Source organism: Bidens hawaiensis, unplaced genomic scaffold (assembly GCF_021521415.1).
Source record: "Bidens hawaiensis isolate Kalapana, Puna unplaced genomic scaffold, B.hawaiensis_p1.1 tig00015393_1, whole genome shotgun sequence".
In the NCBI taxonomy this organism is placed as follows: domain Eukaryota; kingdom Viridiplantae; phylum Streptophyta; class Magnoliopsida; order Asterales; family Asteraceae; genus Bidens; species Bidens hawaiensis.
The window spans coordinates 198,869-204,340 of NW_027492373.1; the positions used below are offsets into that span (position 1 = coordinate 198,869).

At 32.9% G+C, this 5,472-nt stretch overlaps 1 long non-coding RNA gene across 1 annotated transcript; it reads right to left on the reverse strand.

The window, feature by feature from the left end:
• Positions 1–1,128: 1,128 nt before the first annotated feature.
• On the reverse strand, positions 1,129–2,739 carry LOC143549063 (uncharacterized). Its single transcript, XR_013138074.1, has 3 exons — positions 2,641–2,739; positions 1,862–1,927; positions 1,129–1,200 (listed from the first exon to the last, which is right to left on the reverse strand). It is a non-coding gene; the product is annotated as an uncharacterized LOC143549063 (long non-coding RNA).
• Positions 2,740–5,472: the final 2,733 nt, after the last annotated feature.

Genomic DNA, 5,472 nt, shown 5'->3' on the forward strand with positions numbered 1-5,472 from the left:
GAGGTTAATAAGAATACATTATGTATGTCTATTTAACCTATTTTCTTACCATCAAAACAAAAGAATAAAAAAACAAGATAGTGACGAATCAAGAATCACTTACCATCAAAACATAAGATGTGATGTGACTGATAAGAGCAAATGAGAATTAGGGTTAGGTGGTAGGCACGGCGCCGATAGTACGGGTTGATAGTATTAATTTATAATGATGTTAAGATGTCATATTTTTCATTTTAATCCATCATTTTCTCTCTTTATCTAATTTTAATTCCATCAATTAATTACTCTTTCATTTTGTAATTGTATGCACATATGTATATTTAAGAATACTAGTTTGATTCCCTGTGTTACGGGAGTTATTTATGTTTTTGTTTTTAATCGTTTTGCTATTTTATGATAATTTGTTTTATTTTTTAACGTAGTTTGTTTTAATTTAATACATATATATTAGTTTGTTATTATTTGCGTTTGGGTATATTCAATTGAGATGTGTAGGTTTTTTAGATTTTTAACGAACAAAAATACATGAACACGAACATGTTGATTTTTTTAAATGAACAAAATGAACACAAATATTTGCCTAATGAAAAGGGGGCGTTGATGTAGTTGACGATGGCGGGTAGTATCGGAAGTTATCCAGCGATGTAGATGATAGACCAGCGATGAAGAACATGTAAAGAAGACAAATTAAATTAAGGTTTGAGGATCTTATAACCCATTTGAGAGTTATTAGGGTCTGGTAAGACCTATAACCCATGGAAATTCTTCTTTGATGGTTAAGGGGTTATTTCACAAATAAATGAGATGTTATAACCCGTTTAAGGGTTATCCGGGTTTGGTGAGACCCATGACCCGCAAAAATTATTGTTTGATTATGAAATAGTTTCAAAAATAAATGAATTGTTATAGACATTTAAAGACTATCTGGGTGTTACACCCGAAATTTAGATACAACTTTATTTCAATATTTTAGTGCGGAAAATACGGTCCCATAAGTTTCTTTTGTTTCCAATAACATAAAATCCATTCTATCAACCGAACATCACGAATAATATCACAGAACTTGTCTTTTTAATCAAAGACAATACATATTTTAAAACTTGTTCATATCAAAATTAGAACTTTGAACTTTAGATGTGTATTGGTGTCCAAGTCCGAGCACTTGATCTTCGACTTTCCGGTTCCATTTGGGGGCTTCACCTAAAGCAATCCAACACCACATATAAGTTATTCGATATTACCAATATATATATATATATATATATACATATATAAGACATTAAACCCGAAGTAACATTAGTCTAAATTTCAAAGCCAAACCAGATCTAGCATAGTCTACGCTAGTTACCGTTATGCAACTCCAAATATTCAATTTATTATGTATCTTAACTCCCCTGATTGATCCCGGGCTTCTCGTACCTGTTTAATGTGATTTTAACATCTCAACTAAATTTCAACTTAGTAATGGTTACAATTACAATGCATATAAACAACTTAGCAAATCATTTCTCCAATTAAATTATGCTACTAATCTAATATTCACCAACGAGCCAAAACGTCATCTAATCGTACTACTTTATTCTTATAATCAACAAGTAGCCCCGGAACCCAAATCAAACCGTACTACACCATGCTAGTATTATTTATATTATAGACACGAGTCATTCCCACATAAACATTTGGTAAGGTAAACTTCAAATTGTAACTGGTTAAAGTCACCCGTGCACACCAAGCATAGTCAAAAGAATCAACTTGCAATTTAAATGGTCAAGGCAGCCCGTATCCATTTAATAATGTGTAATAAATCAAAACATACTGATAGGACTTATAACTTCTTAAACTAGATGTAAGATAAACTTACCTTTGCCCGTAGGAGCTTGGTTACGCTTTGTTCATTTGACCCGTTGACTTCCACGCTTCATCGTGCCTATCTTGTTAACAAGTCAAACTTTCCATACTTAGAATACAACATGTGGAATCCCAAATCACTCAAAATTAGTATTCCTTCATAAGAATTTCAACTTGTAAAGCTCAACAACGTTAATCATTCAATATTCATTTCTTTTGACCCGTTAATGCAATTTCTTGCATAACCGATTTGCTAGTATTTCAAACCCACTAAAACAACTTCTAATAGATAAATAAAACCTATTAGAATCAGCAAATTTATGTTTTAGATAAATCGAGGTCAAACATTTACCTTTAACTTGTTTTAGAAAACTAAAAATATGTGCAGCACTTTCTGCACAGCAGTGCTCACCGGCCAATTTGACCCACTTAACGACCATAATTTTCTTGGTTCAAATATTATTGGAAAACTAGACTCAACATAGCTTCTAGCCCAAAAAGAATCACCCAAATCGGACACCCGGTTGATTTTATATGATTTTTTTATGACTGACCAAAATCAGAAATCAAAGCTGCGGAAATCAGCAATGTAATCTATTGCTAATGCCACCAAAACCTTCAAGGACATCCCAATTTACTTGTTCTCACACCCAAACTAAGCATGCATGACAGATTAGGAATACTTAATAACTTTTATTGATGCTAAGGTGCTGTCAAATTACAAGTAATCATTAATATAAAATCTTATACTCATCTTCAACAATGGAAGAACTAGGGTTTGGAATTTCATACCTTTGCATAATTATCATGATCCTTGCTTTAATTTCCACATGCAGTAGCTTGATTACAAGATTTACATCAGAATTGTTCTTCTAAACTTCCAGATTTGTGTCTCCTCATCAAATAAGAAAAACAGTGGGCTACTCCCGTTGCATCTGAATTGGGTATATTACAATACTAACCCTCCAATTATCAACACTTTGCTATTTCTAATTTCCAAGAAAAGAACTTTTACCAAAAATAACTCTTAATGATATAACTACGTTTACATTTTTCATTATAAATCCCAGTCAAGTTGTTATACAGGCCGCACGAATATACATCCAAGATACTAAACTCAAATAAAATATGGGATGTTAATGTTATCTTTAAAAAAAATATAATTATAAAATTGTTTCCAAATCGGGATGTTACACTGGGTTTGGTAAGACCCATACCCGCGATTACGGGTCAAATGCATGATAAGCCTCCATTTAAAAAATCAAGCAATCCGGTGGCTCTAGATAATGGAGGGGACAACTTGAGAGCGACACGTATGATTTTATTGTAGGAAATTATATAGATAGTTAGATACATAATTACATATTGCCGTGCATATAGTGTGAGGTGTACACATAAACATCATCAAAGTTTTCCGCGGTCGCCTCAACTGGAGATGTGGGTTTACGTTGTTATAGAGCGCAAACTCTTTACTGTTATTTATTTTTTTAATGTGTTTGTGCTAGCGATTCGACCAGGGCGTCTTTGAGGCATGGTAGTGTAGTCGACGGCCACAAGCCCAACAACCCGCTAGGCCTGAATTTTTTTTTTCAAAAAAAATTATATGTATTATTATAAAAAAAAATATGTATAATCAATGTTTCAACACAATTACATAACTACTAGCTTGGTCTAGTGGTAAAGGGTTGTGACATATAACCAAAAGGTTGTGAGTTCTAGTCTTATTTAATACAATTTTAAGATTATTTTTATACAAAAGTTTTTTTACATAACTCAAATCATAATCAAATAAGCTCATTTAAAATTAAATTATTTAAATCCAACAAAATGTTTCTTTTACTTAAGGGCAAACAAAAATTCGCCTTTGGCCCAAAAAAAATTTCGCCTTCTCAAAGCCGGCCCTGGATTCGACATTTAATGCGTTTTAATGTGTAATGTTATTTCATGGGGAAACTTATTGAGGCTATCTAACTAATTCAACTAGGATCGAATAATTAACTACACGAGCTAATTTAACTAACTCCCTATATTTGCGTGAAAAAAAAAACATTAACTTCTCTTAACATGCAATCGATAATGATCCTTTACTCCGGCAAGCACCTTAAAAGAAACACACAAGCGGTTCCTTAGATTCGTTATATATTTGTAACATTTCAAAATATTTGTGCTTTCCTCTTAAGAGTGACGGCATGTAAAGATTGCATTACACTTAATTTAGAAACCTTGTGAAAAATGAATGTCAGGCCTTTACAATATAGACATGATGTTTTTAAAGAGGTTAATAAGAAAACATCATGTATGTCTATTAAACATATCTCCTTATTCAATCCCTAGTAATAAACATACCTTATACCGCTAAAGAACAAAAGAAAACTATTATCTTGTTTTTATAAGTGTATCTAATGCGTTTAACCCAACCTCCTTTTTACCTATGTCAAACTTATCCCAAGTCATATGATTTTAAAATTTTCCTATGATTGAATACAAGACATTGGGGTTTGTCTGTTTTGTGTTCCAGTTTTTTTTGTTTTGTTCATTTTGCTTTTCTATAGAAAATATTATATGTAGCATTTGTATAACCAAGGTTTTATATATGCACTAAAAAAGTGGTTATTTAGCATTTTTATATTCTTGTACTAGCTAAAAAAAAGTAACGGAAAGTACATATACCTGTATTAGTTATTAAGCATATTGGATGGATAATTGACTATATGGTAATTTGACACAATTGAGATACGCCGCTAAAAGACGCTGTAAAAATTAAATACGCTGTCCTCTGTTAACCTTCCAAGTCATTTAAGGTTCTATCTTCGGCGACATTATGAACCAACTGAAAGGTTCATCTCAGACCACGTTTAATTAGGGTTAATATCATTATTAAAACTGATGTAATCACTCTCCAAACAAACCATGCAATAAGTAATTGCAATCAACCATAACCCCATTGTTGTATTAGATCGAAATCTGAAATTTGAAGCTTCTTTTTTGACCTAACTACAAAGAGGCGGATTTCTGATAGGTGCAATCAGACACTACAAGTCTGCAATCATTAGCCTGGGGTTATCTTTAGTGGTATAAGTATGGCCGATGGTTGATTCTAATTGGTTCACCCATCACAATTGCAAAAAGGCATGTACGAATATTTTGGTATACATTCTTTGTTTACTGCTAAAAATCGTAAATATGTAGAAATCCATGAAAGAACTCACAGAGATGAATTGCTTGGATTAATCTCTCTACATTGAACATTGAATAGAAACTTAATGTAGGTCCTATGGATGGATCAAAAGACAAACAACTAGTGTTCTTGGATCAATCTCAACACTAGCTAGCGGAAAGCACTAGTGAGGAACCGAGATCTCAGATCTTGTTTGGGTTTCTTATTACCCGATAAGGAGAGTTGAGAGGTAGAGAAAGGAGTTGTTGAGAGGATAAGATTTGCAAAAGGTTGTGTTATGCATGGAGGCTTGCACCATTTATAGTGCAAGCTCTATGCACCATTCAAACATTATTTACGGCCCAATGAGCTTTTGTTTACATGGCCTCGGGCCCAAACATACAAGGATCAAGCCGACAAGCTAACTAGAATACCTTATCAATGGAACGACAAAGTACAAAAGACTA